Here is a 23281-nt window from a genome sequence, read left to right on the forward strand (position 1 = left end):
TAGTAGATAATGGTGCTGGTACAGGATGAACAGTTTACCCTCCTCTAGCAGGAGCTATTGCACACGGGGGTGCATCTGTAGATCTAGCTATTTTTTCACTGCACTTAGCAGGTGTATCATCTATTCTTGGTGCAGTGAATTTCATTACAACAGCAATTAATATACGATCAGAAAGTATAACTTTAGATCAAACACCTTTATTTGTATGATCTGTAGCTATTACAGCATTACTTCTCCTTCTTTCACTTCCAGTTTTAGCAGGAGCTATTACTATATTATTAACAGATCGAAATTTAAATACATCATTCTTTGACCCTGCAGGAGGGGGTGACCCAATTCTATATCAACATCTATTTTGATTCTTTGGACACCCAGAAGTTTATATTTTAATTCTACCGGGGTTCGGAATTATTTCACATATTGTATGTCGAGAAAGAGGAAAAATTGAATCTTTTGGAACATTAGGTATAATTTATGCTATACTATCAATTGGACTAATAGGATTTATTGTATGAGCACATCATATATTTACAGTAGGAATGGATGTTGACACACGAGCATATTTTACATCAGCAACAATAATTATTGCTGTACCTACAGGAATTAAGGTATTTAGATGATTAGCTACATTATATGGAACTAAATTCAAGTTCAATCCACCATTATTATGAGCTCTAGGATTTATTTTCCTATTTACAATTGGTGGATTAACAGGATTAGTATTAGCAAATTCATCACTTGATATTGTATTACATGATACATATTATGTAGTAGCCCACTTTCATTATGTATTATCTATAGGAGCAGTATTTGCAATTATAGGAGGTGTCATTCAATGATATCCACTATTTACAGGATTAACTATAAATAATACATGATTAAAAATCCAATTTACAATTATATTCATTGGAGTAAATTTAACATTCTTTCCTCAACACTTCCTAGCATTAGCAGGAATACCTCGACGATACTCTGACTACCCAGACGCATATACATCATGAAACGTAGTATCAAGAATTGGGTCTACAATTTCTATTGTAGGAATCATTATATTCATTGTAATTATATGAGAAAGAATGATTACAAACCGAGCAATTATATTTAGAGCTAACATAAGAAGATCAACAGAATGACTACAAAATAACCCTCCTGCAGAACATAGTTACTCAGAATTACCATTAATCTCTAGATTCTAATATGGCGGATTAGTGCAGTAGATTTAAGCTCTACAAATAAAGGTTTGACCTATTATTAGAAAATATTTATTAATGGCAACATGATCAAATTTATCTCTTCAAGATGGAGCTTCATCATTAATGGAGCAATTATCATTCTTTCATGATCATACTATGGTCGTATTATTATTAATTACAGTAATTGTAGGTTATGCCCTAAGTTATATATTATTTATTGCCTATACTAACCGTAATATACTTCATGGACATTTAATTGAAACAATCTGAACAGCTTTACCTGCAATTACATTAATTTTTATTGCCCTTCCATCATTACGACTATTATATTTACTTGATGATTCAGTAGATGCAATAATTACAATTAAAACCATTGGACGACAATGATATTGAAGATATGAATATTCAGACTTCATAGACGTAGAATTTGACACTTATATAACACCAGAACAAGACCTAGAAAATGATGGATTCCGACTACTAGATGTAGATAACCGAACAATCCTACCAATAAATACAGAAGTACGAGTATTAACAAGAGCATCAGATGTTCTACACTCATGAGCAGTTCCTGCATTAGGGGTTAAAATTGATGCAACGCCAGGTCGGTTAAATCAAGGAACATTCACAATAAATCGACCTGGATTATTCTTTGGACAATGCTCAGAAATCTGTGGAGCAAACCACAGATTTATACCAATTGTAATTGAAAGAACTTCAGTAAATTTATTTATTAAGTGATTATCTAAGATAATTTAAGGAGTTAGTTAAAATAAATAACATTAGAGTGTCAATCTAAAGTAACTAAAAAAATTAGTACACCTTGAAATTCATCAGATGACTGAAAGTAAGTAATGGTCTCTTAAACCAAATAATAGTAAATTAACGACTACTTCTGATGGGGAAATTATATCCAAATCCCTCAAATATCCCCTCTTATATGATTCTCACTATTCATTATATTTTCAGCTACATTAATCTTGTTTAATCAAATAAACTTCTTCTCATTTAAACCTAACCTTATTAAAAGAGCAGAAAAAGGAACAATTGAAATAAAAAACTTAAATTGAAAATGATAACAAATCTATTCTCAACATTTGACCCATCAACTAACATCCTTAATTTATCATTAAATTGAACTAGAACATTTCTAGGACTATTATTAATCCCATCACTATTTTGACTTACACCATCACGAATTAACATTATCTGAAATAAACTAAATTTAACCTTACATAATGAATTTAAAACACTTCTTGGACCAAAATCATTTAATGGAACAACATTCATTTTCATCTCAATTTTTATTATAATATTATTTAACAATTTCATAGGATTATTCCCTTATATTTTTACTAGAACAAGACATTTAGCATTAACATTTGCAATTGCCCTACCTATATGGCTAAGATTTATATTATTTGGATGAATTAACCATACTAATCATATATTTACACACCTTGTACCACAAGGTACACCACCTGCATTAATATCATTTATAGTACTAATTGAAACAATTAGTAATGTTATTCGACCAGGTACATTAGCAGTACGGTTGGCAGCAAATATAATTGCAGGACACTTATTATTAACCTTATTAGGAAACACAGGACCATCTATAGCAATAAACTTAATCTCATTACTAATTATTGGACAAATACTTCTATTAATTCTAGAATCAGCAGTAGCAATAATTCAAGCCTATGTTTTCTCAATTCTAAGAACTCTATATTCTAGAGAAGTATATTAAACCTATGTTAACAACTCACTCAAACCACCCATTCCACTTAGTAGACTATAGACCTTGACCATTAACAAGAGCAATTGGAGCAATAGTCCTAGTATCAGGACTAGCAAAATGATTCCACCTATTTAATATTAACTTATTCATAATTGGATTTGGAATTACCCTACTAACTATAATTCAATGATGACGAGATGTAGTACAAGAAGGAACATATCAAGGATTACATACAGGATTTGTATCAATTGGATTACGATGAGGAATAATTTTATTTATTGCATCAGAGGTATTATTTTTCGTTTCTTTTTTTTGAGCATTCTTTAGAAGAAGATTAGCACCAACAATTGAACTAGGAATACTATGACCTCCAATAGGAATTCAACCCTTTTACCCTATTAAATTCCATTACTTAATACAGCTATTCTTTTAGCATCAGGAGTAACAGTAACATGAGCACATCATAGTTTAATGGAATCTAATCATACTCAAGCACTACAAGGATTATTCTTCACAGTGTTATTAGGAATATACTTTACAATACTTCAAGCATATGAATATTGAGAAGCACCTTTTACCATTGCAGATGCAGTTTATGGATCAACATTCTTTGTTGCAACAGGATTCCATGGTTTACACGTAATTATTGGAACAATCTTTTTATCAACATGTCTACTTCGACACTCAATAAATCAATTTTCACCAAGACATCACTTTGGATTTGAAGCAGCAGCATGATACTGACACTTCGTAGACGTAGTATGATTATTCTTATATATCTCTATTTATTGATGAGGTAGATAATTGTTTTTCTAGTATAAATAGTACATTTGACTTCCAATCAGAAAGCTTGATATAAATCAAGAAAAACAATTCTAATTCTATCAACAAGAGTTTTCATTAGATTTATTATTCCAATAATTGTTATAATCCTGGCAACAACACTATCAAAAAAATTAATTAATGATCGAGAAAAAGGATCACCATTTGAATGTGGGTTTGATCCAAAAAGATCAGCACGAATACCATTCTCAATACGATTCTTCCTAATCGCAGTAATCTTTTTAATTTTTGATGTAGAAATTGCACTAATTCTACCAATTGTAATTATTTTTAAAACTTCAGACATTATAATCTGAACAGTATCAACAATATTTTTTATTCTAGTTCTATTAGGAGGACTATACCATGAATGAAACCAAGGAGCATTACAATGAGCAGAATAAAGGGTTGTAGTTAAATATAACATTTGGGTTGCATTCAAAAAGTATTGATATTATCAATCAACCTTAAATAGAATAAGAAGCGAAATATTGCAGTCAGTTTCGACCTGGAAGATTGGTATGTGCTACCCTTATTCTTATTAATTGAAGCCAAAAAGAGGCGTATTACTGTTAATAATATAATTGAACTATAATAGTTCCAATTAAGGAAATGTAAAGCCAATATGAAAGCTGCTAACTTTTTATATTAGCGGTTAAACTCCGTTAACATTTCTAAAATTTATATAGTTTAAATAAAACATTACATTTTCACTGTAAAAATAATATATCTATATTTATAAATACTTAAAAGTAAAAATACTTCCTTAACATCTTCAGTGTCACGCTCTAATTATAAGCTATTTAAGTAAACGAAAAACAATATTACCAAAATAAATATTCAAAAAATAAAAGTTAAAAGATAAATCTTGAAATTAGAATCATATCAACCTTGAATATAACCAATTAAATAAATAAATAATCTATATAATCCTTGACCACCAAGTAATTCGCCTCAACCATAATCAAATGACTTAGATGAATAATAACCTATTTTTAAAGGAATATATCTAATAAACTTAGTTGAAAGAAAAGGTATAAATCTTATAGAACCAGCAAATCTAACAAAAGAAAGTATACTTAAAGAAAATAAATTATGAGAAAAATCAAAATTAGAAATTAGATAACCTAAATAAGCACCTAAAATAACAACTGTAATAGTTAAAAACTTTAAATAATAAGGTAAAGCAATCACATGAGGAATAGGAAAAATTAAACAAGATAAAAGACTACCACCAAAAACAGCAACAAACAATAGACCAATTATTCCAAATGAAATATAATAACCCTTATCATCAAAAGAAAATCTAGAATAAAAATTATTATCACCAGATATTGAATAATAAAACAAACGAAAAGAATAAGAAGCAGTTAAACCAGTAGAAAAAAAATAAAGAAAAAAAATTAAACAATTAATTCATCTTAAACAAACCATCTCAAGAATTAAATCCTTTGAATAAAATCCCGCTAAAAAAGGTATACCACACAAAGATAAACTAGAAACATTAAAACAAACTGAAGTTAAAGGTAAGAAATTAACAATTGATCCTATAAAACGAATATCCTGAGAATCCTTCAAATTATGAATTATTGAACCTGCACATATAAATAATAATGCCTTAAATAAAGCATGAGCCAATAAATGAAAAAATGCAAGCTTTGGATAACCTATAGCCAAAATTCTTATTATTAAACCAAGTTGTCTTAAAGTAGAAAGAGCAATAATCCTCTTTAAATCAAACTCAAAATTAGCGCCCAATCCAGCCATAAATATAGTTATACAACCAATTAAAAGTAAAAATCAACCACAATTATAAGTATCCAATATTGGTCTAAAACGAATTAATAAATAAACACCAGCAGTAACTAGAGTAGAAGAATGAACTAAAGCAGAAACAGGAGTAGGAGCTGCTATAGCAGCAGGAAGTCATGAAGAGAAAGGAATCTGAGCTCTCTTAGTTATAGCTGCTAAAACAATTAATATAGTAATGAGCTTTATTTCAAAAGAATTAGAAATAAAATCATAATAATAAATATAATTTCAACCACCAAAATTTAACATTCATGCAATAGAAATTAAAATAGCAACATCACCAATACGATTAGAAAGTGCAGTTAATATACCAGCACTATAAGATTTTACATTTTGATAATAAATAACTAAACAATAAGAAACTAAACCTAAACCATCTCAACCTAATAAAATTCTAATTAAATTAGGACTAATAATTAAAAAACCTACAGAAAGAATAAATATTAAAACAATAATAATAAAACGATTTATATTCTTTTCACCAGATATATAATCCTCTCTATAATAAATAACCAAAGAAGAAATATATATAACAAAAGATATAAAAATAAGAGATATTCAATCCAAAATTAAAGTTATAACAACTATAGAACCATTTAAATTGAAAAGCTCTCACTCAACAAAAACTCTATAATCAATTATTAAATAATAAATACCTAAAATAAAAATTATAGTTCTCGAAATAAACAAAGAAAAAAAACTCAAAGAACAAATAGAAAATAAATTCACGGCCTAAGATGAAAAACTTCATATCATTGATTCCACAAAACAATATTTTTAATTAAAATACTTAAGCAAACTAAACAAAGAAATATTCACCCTTTAAACAGAGAATATTTAAAGGCAATCAATGTAAAAGTAAAAGATGATATTCACGAAAATAACCAAGAGAACAAGTATAAACACCAGAATAATAATTCCCATGCTGAGAATAAGAATATATATACAAAGTATAAACAGCTCTAAAAAAAGATAAAAAAATCAAAGCAAAGAATCTAAAAGAAGATCAAGATATAATTCTATTTAATAATCTAATTTCACCTACCAAATTTAAAGAAGGAGGAGCAGCCGTATTTGATGATCTTAAAAGAAATCATCATAAAGCCATTCCTGGCATCAAATTAATTATACCCTTGTTAATTAATAATCTTCGTCTACCTAAACGTTCATAAATAATATTAGATAAACAAAATAAACCAGAAGAACATAAACCATGACCAACCATTAGAGAAAGAGAACCTACACAACCTCATCAATTCATAGTCATCAATCCACCAATAACCATTCTTATATGAGCAACAGAAGAATATGCAATTAAAGACTTTAAATCAACCTGACGAAAACAAATAAATCTTACAATAACACCCCCAGATAAACCTAAAGACAATCAAAAATAATTAAACTTTAAACCCAAATAAGAAATAACCTTTATAACACGAAAAATAACATAACCACCTAACTTTAATAAAACACCAGCAAGAATTATTCTACCTGAAATAGGGGCCTCTACATGAGCCTTAGGAAGTCATAAATGAACCAAAAACATAGGTATCTTAACTAAAAAAGCCAAAATTATAAATACATAAAACATAAAATAATAAGAACCAAAATCAACCAATAAAGGAAAATATAAAGTATTAGAAAAATCATAAACCTTAAATAAAACTAATAATAAAGGTAATCTAGCAACCAAAGTATAAAAAATTAAATAAACACCAGCCTGCAAACGCTCAGGTTGATAACCCCAACCCAAAATTAAAAGTAAAGTAGGAACTAATCTAGCCTCAAAAAAAATATAAAAAGAAAGAAGACTTAATCTAGCAAATGAACAATAAAGCATAATTATTAAAATCAAAACCATAAAAACAAAAAAATTAGAATGATATGAACTTAAATAAACTGATCCTCTAGCAGTGATTATTAAAGAACAAATCCAAAAACTAAGTAAAATTAAACTAAAAGAAAAATAATCAATACCAAAATAATATCTAATTATATTCAAATCAGCATATGAATAAACACAAATTATAAAAACAAAACCCGACAGAAACATTAAAGAATGAACCAACCATCAACAATTATTTAATAAACAAAGAGGGATCAAAAAAATAGTTATAAATAAATACTTTAACATAAAGATAAACCAAAAGAATTAAAAAAATCATTACCATGAGAACGAATTATTGAAACTAAAATAGAAAGACCTAAAGCACCCTCACAAACAGAAAAAACTAAAAAAATAACAGGAAAAAAATAATCATAATCAAACTCAATAAGAAAAACAATAACTAACATAAATAAAGAAAGAACAATATATTCTAATCTCAAAAGAACCATTAATAAATGTTTACATTTAGAAGAAAAAACATAAACAACAGCAAAATAAATCAATAAAGAAGTAAAAATAGAGAATATAAACATTAGTTTTAATAGTTTAAAAAAAACGCCGGTCTTGTAAACCGGAAATAAGTCCAGCCCCCACTTTTAAAACTTCAGAGGTGGAAAAGATTCCATCATCGGTCCCCAAAACCGGTATTTTAAATAAACTAACCCCAGAAATGATCAAGTAGATTTTATTTATTGTACCTTTTGTATCAGGGTTTATCAAAATTTTAGTATTTATTTAACTTGTCTCGATTTGGGTTGATTTATAAATAATTTATAGTTAATGTATCATAATTATTATTAAATTATTTATAGAAATGAGATGTTAATCGTTTCCCAAGATATCTAGTTTCTTAAGAAAAAATTTAATTTTTTAAAGTTATTTGTTTTTATTTAATTTTTTAAGTAAAAATATTAACTTATTTATTCTTTAAGGGATAAGCTTTGAAGTTAATAACCTATAATTTATTTTATAGAAATATAATAGTAAGCTTTTAACCAGCTATCTTTAAGATTACGTTTTAGTTCATTATTTTTTATTTTGATTTTATAAATATTTTAGGTTTTTTATTAAGATTATTAATTTAATTTTAAAATTTTTGTAATAATGATAGAATTAGTATATTTATTTGTATGAAATTTTTACCTTGTGAACTTATTATAAGGAACTAGGCAAAATTGATTTCCACCTGTTTATCAAAAACATGTCCTCTTGTTTATATTTTGAGGTCTGGCCTGCTCACTGAGCGTATTTTTAAAGAGCCGCGGTATTTTGACCGTGCAAAGGTAGCATAATCATTAGTCTCTTAATTAGTGGCTGGAATGAATGGCTTGACGAGAAATCAACTGTCTCTTAATAAATTTTTGAATTTAACTTTTGAGTCAAAAGGCTTAAATTCTTCTTTAGGACGAGAAGACCCTATAGAGCTTGACATTTTACTTTTATATAGTTTTTTGTTTGTCTTTCTATATTTAATGATGATGTTTTGTTGGGGTGACATGAAGAATAGATAAACTCTTCACTATTATATCATTTATTTAAGTTTGTTATTTTGATCCATAATTTATGATCATAAGATTAAGTTACCTTAGGGATAACAGCGTAATTGTTTTTGAGAGCTCATATCGACAAAGCAGATTGCGACCTCGATGTTGGATTAAGAAAAATTTTGGGTGCAGGAGCCCAATGATTAGGTCTGTTCGACCTTTAAATTCTTACATGATCTGAGTTCAGACCGGCGTGAGCCAGGTCGGTTTCTATCCTAAGATTGTTAATCCATATTAGTACGAAAGGACCATATGGTTAAAATATTTTTTGTTATATTGATTAATATTAATTTATATACTATTTTGACAGATTAATGTGTTGAATTTAGAATTCATTTATGTAGATTTTTTCTACAAATAGTATTGATACTTTATGATTTATTTATATTTATTTTGAATTTTCTTTTATTGGTTATTTGTGTTTTAATTAGTGTTGCCTTTTTAACTTTATTAGAGCGTAAGGTTTTAGGTTATAATCAGATTCGAAAGGGTCCAAATAAGGTAGGTTTTGTTGGAATTCCTCAGCCATTTAGAGATTCTATTAAGTTAATTTGTAAGGAGCAGCCAATTCCTATTATATCTAATTACCTACTTTATTATTTTTCCCCTGTTTTTAATTTAATGATTTCTTTAGCCGTTTGAGTAATTTTTCCTTATTTAACTTATATGTGTTCTTTTTCTTATGGATTTTTATTTTTTTTATGTTGTACTAGATTAGGTGTTTATACTGTTATAATTGCTGGTTGATCTTCTAATTCAAATTATTCATTATTAGGTTCTCTTCGTTCTGTTGCTCAAACAATTTCTTATGAAGTTAGTTTAGCTTTAATTTTATTGTCTTTAATTATTTTAATTGGTAGTTTTAATATGTTTGATTTTATAAACTATCAGCTTTATTGTTGATTTATTATTATTTCTTTTCCTTTAGCTTTAGCTTGTTTTGCTTCTTGCTTAGCTGAAACTAATCGTACTCCTTTTGATTTTGCTGAAGGGGAATCTGAGTTAGTTTCAGGATTTAATATTGAGTATGGTGCGGGTGGTTTTACTTTAATTTTTTTAGCTGAATATACTAGAATTGTCTTCATAAGAATGTTATTGGCTTTAATTTTTTTGGGCGGTGATTTTTATTCTTTTATATTTTTTATTAAGCTTGCTATTATATCTTTTGGTTTTATTTGGGTTCGTGGAACATTACCACGGTTCCGTTATGATAAATTAATGTACTTAGCTTGAAAAAGTTTTTTACCTTTATCTTTGAATTTTTTTATTTTCTTTGTTGGTTTAAAGATTTTATTTATCTCATTTGTTTAGTGAAATTTTTTGAGAAAAGTTAATAGAAGAGTTAAACTTCTAATTTTATGTTTTCAAAACATATGCTTTTCCTAAGCTAATTAACTTTATTCCTTAATTAATTTATCTCATGCGTTTGCGACATGGACATTAATTAAGAAATATGTGAAGTAAATAATTGTTAAGATTTGACCTGTTATAATATAAGGTTCTTCAACAGGTCGTTTAGCAATTCACGTTAGTAAGCATACAACAACTACTATAATTCAGAATAAAATTTGATTAATAGGGTAAAATTGAATGCCTCGGAATGGTGTTTTATTATAAAATGGTAAAATTATTAAGATTCTAATTGATAAAAATAATGCAATAACACCTCCTAACTTATTAGGGATAGATCGTAGAATTGCATATGCAAATAGGAAATATCATTCTGGTTGAATGTGAACTGGTGTTACTAATGGGTTGGCAGGTACAAAGTTATCTGGATCTCCTAATAGGTAAGGATTAATGAAACATAGTATAATTAATAATGATGTTATTATTACAAATGTAATAGAATCCTTAAAGGTAAAGTATGGATGGAATGGAATTTTTTCAATATCTCCATTTAGTCCAAGAGGATTATTAGATCCTGTTTGGTGAAGAAAAAATAAATGAATTGCTGCTATAGCAGCAATAATAAATGGTAATACAAAATGGAATGTGAAGAATCGATTTAATGTTGCATTATCAACAGCGAATCCTCCTCATACTCATTGGACTAAATCTGTTCCTAAGTATGGGATTGCTGATAATAAATTAGTAATTACTGTTGCACCTCAAAAAGATATTTGGCCTCAGGGTAAGACATATCCTATAAATGCAGTTGCTATAACTAAAAATAAAATCACTGTACCAATTATTCAGGTATGTATATATATATAAGATCCATAGTAAATTCCCCGTCCTACATGTAAGTAAATACAAATAAAAAATATAGATGCTCCATTTGCGTGTAAGGTTCGGATAATTCAACCATTATTTACGTCTCGGCAGATGTGTACTACACTACTGAATGCTATTTCAATATTTGATGTATAATGTATAGCTAAAAATAGTCCAGTTACGATTTGAATTACCAAACATAACCCTAATAGGGATCAAAAATTTCATCAAAATGAAATATTTGTTGGGGCAGGTAAGTCAATTAAAGAGTTATTAATAATTTTAATTAAAGGATGTCTTAATCGTAAGGGTTTATTCATTAGTAATTATCTTATTTTACGAATAGGTCCCTGATTAATATTGGTGATTTTAACAACTGCTAGTAGTGCTAAAAATAAATAAATTATTATTATTATTGTAATAATGAATGTTGGTCTATTATATAATTTTTCTAAAGACATTGTTATTTCTTGATAATTGATTGAATTATCAATATTTATAGTTTCGGTGTTTTTGAAAAAGTCTATAAATATAGATATATCTAGAATAATTAATATTTATATGATAAATACTCACATTATTAATGTAATAATTATAGTGATTGATTTAGGCTGAAATATTTCGTTTGATGCAATTCTTGTAATGTAAATAAATAATACTAGTATACCACCAAGAAATGTTAAAAATAAAATATATGATAATCAATATCTTTCTATTATTGTTCCTGTTATTAATCCAACTAGGAAGGTTTGAAGGATAATAAAAAGCATTATTGATATTGGGTGTCTTAATTTAATAAAATTAATATTTATTACATTGGATAATGATATAATTATTATTTTGATCATTTCAGGGGTTAGTTTATTTAAAATACCGGTTTTGGGGACCGATGATGGAAGCTTTTCCACCTCTGAAGTTTTAAATGTGGGGGCTGGACTTATTTCCGGTTTACAAGACCGGCGTTTTTTTTAAACTATTAAAACTAATGTTTGTATTCTCTATTTTTACTTCTTTATTGATTTATTTAGCTGGTGTTTATGTTTTTTCTTCTAAACGTAAACATTTATTAATGGTTCTTTTGAGATTAGAATATATTGTTCTTTCTTTATTTATGTTAGTTATTGTTTTTCTTATTGAGTTTGATTATGATTATTTTTTTCCTGTTATTTTTTTAGTTTTTTCTGTTTGTGAGGGTGCTTTAGGTCTTTCTATTTTAGTTTCAATAATTCGTTCTCATGGTAATGATTTTTTTAATTCTTTTGGTTTATCTTTATGTTAAAGTACTTATTCATAACTATTTTTTTGATCCCTCTTTGTTTATTAAATAATTGTTGATGGTTGGTTCATTCTTTAATGTTTCTGTCGGGTTTTGTTTTTATAATTTGTGTTTATTCATATGCTGATTTGAATATCATTAGATATTATTTTGGTATTGATTATTTTTCTTTTAGTTTAATTTTACTTAGTTTTTGGATTTGTTCTTTAATAATCACTGCTAGAGGTTCAGTTTATTTAAGTTCATATCATTCTAATTTTTTTGTTTTTATGGTTTTGATTTTAATAATTATGCTTTATTGTTCATTTGCTAGATTAAGTCTTCTTTCTTTTTATATTTTTTTTGAGGCTAGATTAGTTCCTACTTTACTTTTAATTTTGGGTTGGGGTTATCAACCTGAGCGTTTGCAAGCTGGTGTTTATTTAATTTTTTATACTTTGGTTGCTAGATTACCTTTATTATTAGTTTTATTTAAGGTTTATGATTTTTCTAATACTTTATATTTTCCTTTATTGGTTGATTTTGGTTCTTATTATTTTATGTTTTATGTATTTATAATTTTGGCTTTTTTAGTTAAGATACCTATGTTTTTGGTTCATTTATGACTTCCTAAGGCTCATGTAGAGGCCCCTATTTCAGGTAGAATAATTCTTGCTGGTGTTTTATTAAAGTTAGGTGGTTATGGTATTTTTCGTGTTATAAAGGTTATTTCTTAATTGGGTTTAAAGTTTAATTATTTTTGATTGTCTTTAGGTTTATCTGGGGGTGTTATTGTAAGATTTATTTGTTTTCGTCAGGTTGATTTAAAGTCTTTAATTGCATATTCTTCTGTTGCTCATATAAGAATGGTTATTGGTGGATTGATGACTATGAATTGATGAGGTTGTGTAGGTTCTCTTTCTCTAATGGTTGGTCATGGTTTATGTTCTTCTGGTTTATTTTGTTTATCTAATATTATTTATGAACGTTTAGGTAGACGAAGATTATTAATTAACAAGGGTATAATTAATTTGATGCCAAGAATGGCTTTATGATGATTTCTTTTAAGATCATCAAATATGGCTGCTCCTCCTTCTTTAAATTTGGTAGGTGAAATTAGATTATTAAATAGAATTATATCTTGATCTTCTTTTAGATTCTTTGCTTTGATTTTTTTATCTTTTTTTAGAGCTGTTTATACTTTGTATATATATTCTTATTCTCAGCATGGGAATTATTATTCTGGTGTTTATACTTGTTCTCTTGGTTATTTTCGTGAATATCATCTTTTACTTTTACATTGATTGCCTTTAAATATTCTCTGTTTAAAGGGTGAATATTTCTTTGTTTAGTTTGCTTAAGTATTTTAATTAAAAATATTGTTTTGTGGAATCAATGATATGAAGTTTTTCATCTTAGGCCGTGAATTTATTTTCTATTTGTTCTTTGAGTTTTTTTTCTTTGTTTATTTCGAGAACTATAATTTTTATTTTAGGTATTTATTATTTAATAATTGATTATAGAGTTTTTGTTGAGTGAGAGCTTTTCAATTTAAATGGTTCTATAGTTGTTATAACTTTAATTTTGGATTGAATATCTCTTATTTTTATATCTTTTGTTATATATATTTCTTCTTTGGTTATTTATTATAGAGAGGATTATATATCTGGTGAAAAGAATATAAATCGTTTTATTATTATTGTTTTAATATTTATTCTTTCTGTAGGTTTTTTAATTATTAGTCCTAATTTAATTAGAATTTTATTAGGTTGAGATGGTTTAGGTTTAGTTTCTTATTGTTTAGTTATTTATTATCAAAATGTAAAATCTTATAGTGCTGGTATATTAACTGCACTTTCTAATCGTATTGGTGATGTTGCTATTTTAATTTCTATTGCATGAATGTTAAATTTTGGTGGTTGAAATTATATTTATTATTATGATTTTATTTCTAATTCTTTTGAAATAAAGCTCATTACTATATTAATTGTTTTAGCAGCTATAACTAAGAGAGCTCAGATTCCTTTCTCTTCATGACTTCCTGCTGCTATAGCAGCTCCTACTCCTGTTTCTGCTTTAGTTCATTCTTCTACTCTTGTTACTGCTGGTGTTTATTTATTAATTCGTTTTAGACCAATATTGGATACCTATAATTGTGGTTGATTTTTACTTTTAATTGGTTGTATAACTATATTTATGGCTGGATCCAATTATGAATAAGTTAATATTAAATAGGTGGAATCATTTTGCTAGTCCTGATACTAGGACTATTGCTCCAATTGCTCCTGTTAATGGTCAAGGTCTATAGTCTACTAAGTGGAATGGGTGGTTTGAGTGAGTTGTTAACATAGGTTTAATATACTTCTCTAGAATATAGAGTTCTTAGAATTGAGAAAACATAGGCTTGAATTATTGCTACTGCTGATTCTAGAATTAATAGAAGTATTTGTCCAATAATTAGTAATGAGATTAAGTTTATTGCTATAGATGGTCCTGTGTTTCCTAATAAGGTTAATAATAAGTGTCCTGCAATTATATTTGCTGCCAACCGTACTGCTATTGTACCTGGTCGAATAACATTACTAATTGTTTCAATTAGTACTATAAATGATATTAATGCAGGCGGTGTACCTTGTGGTACAAGGTGTGTAAATATATGATTAGTATGGTTAATTCATCCAAATAATATAAATCTTAGCCATATAGGTAGGGCACTTGCAAATGTTAATGCTAAATGTCTTGTTCTAGTAAAAATATAAGGGAATAATCCTATGAAATTGTTAAATAATATTATAATAAAAATTGAGATGAAAATGAATGTTGTTCCATTAAATGATTTTGGTCCAAGAAGTGTTTTAAATTCATTATGTAAGGTTAAATTTAGTTTATTTCAGATAATGTTAATTCGTGATGGTGTAAGTCAAAATAGTGATGGGATTAATAATAGTCCTAGAAATGTTCTAGTTCAATTTAATGATAAATTAAAGATGTTAGTTGATGGGTCAAATGTTGAGAATAGATTTGTTATCATTTTCAATTTAAGTTTTTTATTTCAATTGTTCCTTTTTCTGCTCTTTTAATAAGGTTAGGTTTAAATGAGAAGAAGTTTATTTGATTAAACAAGATTAATGTAGCTGAAAATATAATGAATAGTGAGAATCATATAAGAGGGGATATTTGAGGGATTTGGATATAATTTCCCCATCAGAAGTAGTCGTTAATTTACTATTATTTGGTTTAAGAGACCATTACTTACTTTCAGTCATCTGATGAATTTCAAGGTGTACTAATTTTTTTTAGTTACTTTAGATTGACACTCTAATGTTATTTATTTTAACTAACTCCTTAAATTATCTTAGATAATCACTTAATAAATAAATTTACTGAAGTTCTTTCAATTACAATTGGTATAAATCTGTGGTTTGCTCCACAGATTTCTGAGCATTGTCCAAAGAATAATCCAGGTCGATTTATTGTGAATGTTCCTTGATTTAACCGACCTGGCGTTGCATCAATTTTAACCCCTAATGCAGGAACTGCTCATGAGTGTAGAACATCAGATGCTCTTGTTAATACTCGTACTTCTGTATTTATTGGTAGGATTGTTCGGTTATCTACATCTAGTAGTCGGAATCCATCATTTTCTAGGTCTTGTTCTGGTGTTATATAAGTGTCAAATTCTACGTCTATGAAGTCTGAATATTCATATCTTCAATATCATTGTCGTCCAATGGTTTTAATTGTAATTATTGCATCTACTGAATCATCAAGTAAATATAATAGTCGTAATGATGGAAGGGCAATAAAAATTAATGTAATTGCTGGTAAAGCTGTTCAGATTGTTTCAATTAAATGTCCATGAAGTATATTACGGTTAGTATAGGCAATAAATAATATATAACTTAGGGCATAACCTACAATTACTGTAATTAATAATAATACGACCATAGTATGATCATGAAAGAATGATAATTGCTCCATTAATGGTGAAGCTCCATCTTGAAGAGATAAATTTGATCATGTTGCCATTAATAAATATTTTCTAATAAAAGGTCAAACCTTTATTTGTAGAGCTTAAATTTACTGCACTAATCTGCCATATTAGAATCTAGAGATTAATGGTAATTCTGAGTAACTATGTTCTGCAGGAGGGTTATTTTGTAGTCATTCTGTTGATCTTCTTATGTTAGCTCTAAATATAATTGCTCGGTTTGTAATCATTCTTTCTCATATAATTACAATGAATATAATGATTCCTACAATAGAAATTGTAGACCCAATTCTTGATACTACGTTTCATGATGTATATGCGTCTGGGTAGTCAGAGTATCGTCGAGGTATTCTTGCTAATGCTAGGAAGTGTTGAGGAAAGAATGTTAAATTTACTCCAATGAATATAATTGTAAATTGGATTTTTAATCATGTATTATTTATAGTTAATCCTGTAAATAGTGGATATCATTGAATGACACCTCCTATAATTGCAAATACTGCTCCTATAGATAATACATAATGAAAGTGGGCTACTACATAATATGTATCATGTAATACAATATCAAGTGATGAATTTGCTAATACTAATCCTGTTAATCCACCAATTGTAAATAGGAAAATAAATCCTAGAGCTCATAATAATGGTGGATTGAACTTGAATTTAGTTCCATATAATGTAGCTAATCATCTAAATACCTTAATTCCTGTAGGTACAGCAATAATTATTGTTGCTGATGTAAAATATGCTCGTGTGTCAACATCCATTCCTACTGTAAATATATGATGTGCTCATACAATAAATCCTATTAGTCCAATTGATAGTATAGCATAAATTATACCTAATGTTCCAAATGATTCAATTTTTCCTCTTTCTTGACATACAATATGTGAAATAATTCCGAACCCCGCTAGAATTAAAATATAAACTTCTGGGTGTCCAAAGAATCAAAATAGATGTTGATATAGAATTGGGTCACCCCCTCCTGCAGGGTCAAAGAATGATGTATTTAAATTTCGATCTGTTAATAATATAGTAATAGCTCCTGCTAAAACTGGAAGTGAAAGAAGGAGAAGTAATGCTGTAATAGCTACAGATCATACAAATAAAGGTGTTTGATCTAAAGTTATACTTTCTGATCGTATATTAATTGCTGTTGTAATGAAATTCACTGCACCAAGAATAGATGATACACCTGCTAAGTGCAGTGAAAAAATAGCTAGATCTACAGATGCACCCCCGTGTGCAATAGCTCCTGCTAGAGGAGGGTAAACTGTTCATCCTGTACCAGCACCATTATCTACTATAGAAGATGTAAGAAGAAGGGTTAGTGAAGGTGGTAGTAATCAAAAACTTATATTATTTATTCGTGGAAATGCTATATCTGGTGCACCAATTATTAGTGGAACAAGTCAATTACCAAATCCACCAATTATAATAGGTATTACTATAAAGAAAATTATTATGAATGCGTGAGCTGTAATAATAACATTATAAATCTGGTCATCCCCAATTAGAGATCCGGGTTGGCCAAGTTCAGCACGAATAAGTATTCTTATTGATGTTCCTACTATTCCTGCTCATGCTCCAAATATGAAGTATAAAGTACCAATGTCCTTATGGTTTGTTGAGAATAATCATTTTTGCGGTAAGATGGCTGAATTTTAGGTGGTAGACTGTAAATCTACTTATGAGATGTTTTCTCTCTTATCATATTTAGGTCTTATATTCAATTATGATTCTAGACTGCAATTCTAGAGGTGTAAAATTTTACTAAGGCCTAAAAGATTATTCTTTTAATTATAACTTTGAAGGTTATTAGTTTGATTAACTTAAGTCCTTAGTATAATGAAATTAAGGTTGATGTTGAAATCAATCCTATTGTTGAAATTATTACTGTTATAGGAAGAATGATTCTTGATTTTTGGGACTTTATCTTTATAGATCACGAATTTTCTGTGTATGATATAATTAGAGCTGAGAATCAAATACGTATATAGTAGTAGAGTGTAATTGTAGTTAATACAACTATAATAGTTATAATAGTTGTTATATTGTTTTCTATTAATGATTGTATTACAATTCATTTTGGTAAGAATCCAAGGAATGGTGGTAGTCCACCTAAAGAATAATAAAGATAAGAATATTATGAATTTAATTTCGGTTTTTATATTTCTGGCTGAATAAATTTGATTTATGAAAAATAAATTTATTTGCTTAAATAATAAAACTATAATTAATCTTAATAGTGAGTAAATAATGAAGTATAGTTCTCAGATGTTTTCTCTGACTGTTAATGATCTAATTATTCAACCTAGATGTCTGATTGATGAATATGCTAAAAGTTGTCGTAAGGATGTTTGATTTAAACCTCCTATTGCCCCAATAATAATTCTTAAGATAATAATTGTTAAAATAAAAGTTCTTAATTGAATACAATAAGATAAGACCATTATTGGGGCGATTTTTTGTCATGTTATTAATGTTAAACAATTATTTCATCTTGATGCTCCTATAACTTCTGGAAATCAGAAATGGAAAGGTGCAGCTCCAATCTTTAATAATAGTCTAGATCTAATTATTATTGATGGGATAAATTCTGTTTCCCATCCCATGGGATATTTTATTTGAATCAGCAAAATTGAAAATAATAATATTGTCGATGCTATTGCTTGGACAATAAAATATTTAATTGATGATTCATTTATTATTATATTTTTATTTCTTGTTAGGAGCGGAATAAATGAAAGTAAGTTGATCTCAAGTCCTATTCAAACCCCAAATCAGGAATTTGATGAAATGGACAGGATCGTTCCTATCATTAATGTTGATAGGAAGAGAAGTTTTGTAGAGTTGTTGGTCATTAAAAAGGAGAGGATTGATACCTCTATAAATGGGGTATGAACCCATTAGCTTGTTTAGCTTACCTTTTTACATTAAGGTGTATGATGCACGTTAGTTTTTGATACTAAAGGAGGTAGTTTAATTCTATCTTATGTAATTTTAATGAAGGTAATTTTATTTACTTTATTTACCCTATCAAGGTAACCCTTTAATCAGGCACTTCATTTATTTAATATATAAATCGAAAGTTTTTTTTTGAAATTCTTTTATGTATTATTTTGTTTAATTAGGATTAATTTATCCTGCTCATTTTATTTATATATATATATATATATATATATATATATATATATATATATAATAAATAATTTATATTAATATATTACATTTAATTGAAATTAAAGCATTATAAGTTCATCTTACCATTATCAATTGATTATTTTAATGCTATTATTTACCTAGGATGATAGCTACTTATGTTTTTAGCTTAAAATAGGTTATTATAATATAATATATATAATAATATGTAATTTAATATTTAATATTATTATAATTGGATATAATAAATAAAATTATTAATTTAAATATAAAATATTATAATTAATATAAATAATTATATTAATTATAATAATATAATTATGTAAATTATCTATAATTAGATTATTTAACTAATATATATGAAAGTTAACTTAATATAAAAAAAAGAATTCATATTAATAACATATTATATTAAATTACATAATTGTATAAAATATATTTATTATATTATTTAATCTTTCTTTATTTATTAGTGAAAAGAAAGATTAAATAAGAAACAATATAATACATTTATTGCTATACATGTTCCATATTAATCTTTAATTATATATAATAGAGAAGTTGTTGTGGTCATACATAGGGGCGTTTCTTTTTTTTTTGTTAATGTTTGTGGTTTTTTTCTTTTTTTTTCTTAAAATATTTGAATCTTTTATTTTTTCCTGAATTAATAGATTTAAAATTTTCTTATTTTTTATTTTTAAAAGTTTTATTCTTGCTTGTTTATTCACTTTTTCTTTGTATTATATGTAAGTTTTGTTAGACTAAATGTTCTTTTTGCAGTAATTTGTTTTAATTATCAAGTGATTTTGGATTTAGCAATTGATTTAGTATCGGCATAATTCGTGCCAGCAGCCGCGGTTATATGATTGATACAAGTGAATATTATTGGTTAAAACAGTTGTTTATATTATTAGGGTTGAAATATAAAATTGTAAGGTGAAATGTTAAAATTTATTTGTGGCCCTTTTTATGAATCTGTGAAATTTAAATAATAAACTAGGATTAGATACCCTATTATTTTAAATGTTAATTATATTTACCAGGGTACTATTAGTTAAGGTCTTTAAACCCAAAGAATTTGGCGGTATCTCATTCCATTCAGAGGAACCTACCCCATGATTGATAATACACGATTTACTCTACTTAATTTATTTGTTTGTATATCTCCGTTATCAGAGAATCTTTTTAGAGTTATAATTCTCAAGAATTATAATTATAAAATATTTCAGGTCAAGGTGCAGCTTATAGTTAAGAGGAGGTGGGTTACAATAGATTTTTGTTTATAACGGATTTGATAGTGAAATACTGTTAATGAAGGTGGATTTGATAGTAATTTAATTTATTTAATTTAACTGATATTGGCTCTGAGATGTGTACACATCGCCCGTCGCTCTCATTATTGATTATCCTATTTTATTTTAAAGTAGCTTCAATTTAGATGAGATAAGTCGTAACATAGTAGATGTACTGGAAAGTGTATCTAGGAAGAGTTTCAAGATATAACTTATTAGTAAAGTGTTTCATTTACACTGAAAATTTTTCTGTGCAAATCAGGATATCTTGATTATTTATTTTATTATATTTATTTTTTGTTTATTTAATTATTTAATATAAATAATTTTATTGTATTTTTGTCTTAGTATATTTTATAGAATTGATTTTTAAATTATAGTTTATTGGTGTAATGTAAGTGTTTTATGAAATATTATTTTAAATTTTTTTAAGTAGATTTTATTTATTGTACCTTTTGTATCAGGGTTTATCAAAATTTTAGTATTTATTTTACTTGTCTCGATTTGGGTTGATTTATAAATAATTTATAGTTAATGTATCATAATTATTATTAAATTATTTATAGAAATGAGATGTTAATCGTTTCCCAAGATATCTAGTTTCTTAAGAAAAAATTTAATTTTTTAAAGTTATTTGTTTTTATTTAATTTTTTAAGTAAAAATATTAACTTATTTATTCTTTAAGGGATAAGCTTTGAAGTTAATAACCTATAATTTATTTTATAGAAATATAATAGTAAGCTTTAAACCAGCTATCTTCAAGATTACGTTTTAGTTCATTATTTCTTATTTTGATTTTATAAATATTTTAGGTTTTTTATTAAGATTATTAATTTAATTTTAAAATTTTTGTAATAATGATAGAATTAGTATATTTATTTGTATGAAATTTTTACCTTGTGAACTTATTATAAGGAACTAGGCAAAATTGATTTCCGCCTGTTTATCAAAAACATGTCCTCTTGTTTATATTTTGAGGTCTGGCCTGCTCACTGAGCGTATTTTTAAAGAGCCGCGGTATTTTGACCGTGCAAAGGTAGCATAATCATTAGTCTCTTAATTAGTGGCTGGAATGAATGGCTTGACGAGAAATCAACTGTCTCTTAATAAATTTTTGAATTTAACTTTTGAGTCAAAAGGCTTAAATTCTTCTTTAGGACGAGAAGACCCTATAGAGCTTGACATTTTACTTTTATATAGTTTTTTGTTTGTCTTTCTATATTTAATGATGATGTTTTGTTGGGGTGACATGAAGAATAGATAAACTCTTCATTATTATATCATTTATTTATGTTTGTTATTTTGATCCATAATTTATGATCATAAGATTAAGTTACCTTAGGGATAACAGCGTAATTGTTTTTGAGAGCTCATATTGACAAAGCAGATTGCGACCTCGATGTTGGATTAAGAAAAATTTTGGGTGCAGGAGCCCAATGATTAGGTCTGTTCGACCTTTAAATTCTTACATGATCTGAGTTCAGACCGGCGTGAGCCAGGTCGGTTTCTATCCTAAGATTGTTAATCCATATTAGTACGAAAGGACCATATGGTTAAAATATTTTTTGTTATATTGATTAATATTAATTTATTTACTATTTTGACAGATTAATGTGTTGAATTTAGAATTCATTTATGTAGATTTTTTCTACAAATAGTATTGATACTTTATGATTTATTTATATTTATTTTGAATTTCCTTTTATTGGTTATTTGTGTTTTAATTAGTGTTGCCTTTTTAACTTTATTAGAGCGTAAGGTTTTAGGTTATATTCAGATTCGAAAGGGTCCAGATAAGGTAGGTTCTTTGGAATTCCTCAGCCATTTAGAGATGCTATTAAGTTAATTTGTAAGGAGCAGCCAATTCCTATTATATCTAATTACCTACTTTATTATTTTTCCCCTGTTTTTAATTTAATGATTTCTTTAGCCGTTTGAGTAATTTTTCCTTATTTAACTTATATGTGTTCTTTTTCTTATGGATTTTTATTTTTTTTATGTTGTACTAGATTAGGTGTTTATACTGTTATAATTGCTGGTTGATCTTCTAATTCAAATTATTCATTATTAGGTTCTCTTCGTTCTGTTGCTCAAACAATTTCTTATGAAGTTAGTTTAGCTTTAATTTTATTGTCTTTAATTATTTTAATTGGTAGTTTTAATATGTTTGATTTTATAAACTATCAGCTTTATTGTTGATTTATTATTATTTCTTTTCCTTTAGCTTTAGCTTGTTTTGCTTCTTGCTTAGCTGAAACTAATCGTACTCCTTTTGATTTTGCTGAAGGGGAATCTGAGTTAGTTTCAGGATTTAATATTGAGTATGGTGCGGGTGGTTTTACTTTAATTTTTTTAGCTGAATA

General features: G+C 27.1%; 1 long non-coding RNA gene across 4 annotated transcripts in view; it reads left to right on the forward strand.

The window, feature by feature from the left end:
• The window catches only part of LOC126278644 (uncharacterized), a 325715-nt gene that overhangs the window by 261109 nt on the left and 41325 nt on the right, over positions 1–23281 (forward strand). Inside the window, exon 1 of one of the 4 annotated variants that reach the window (XR_007550754.1) lies at positions 8137–8739. The exons of 2 other annotated variants lie outside the window; for them this stretch is intronic. This is a non-coding gene — a long non-coding RNA (uncharacterized LOC126278644). Of the gene's footprint in view, positions 1–8136; positions 8740–21301; positions 21955–23281 lie in introns of those variants that run through there. One more of the 4 variants, XR_007550753.1, reaches the window with a different exon arrangement.

The sequence above is a fragment of the Schistocerca gregaria genome, chromosome 6, assembly GCF_023897955.1.
Source record: "Schistocerca gregaria isolate iqSchGreg1 chromosome 6, iqSchGreg1.2, whole genome shotgun sequence".
In the NCBI taxonomy this organism is placed as follows: domain Eukaryota; kingdom Metazoa; phylum Arthropoda; class Insecta; order Orthoptera; family Acrididae; genus Schistocerca; species Schistocerca gregaria.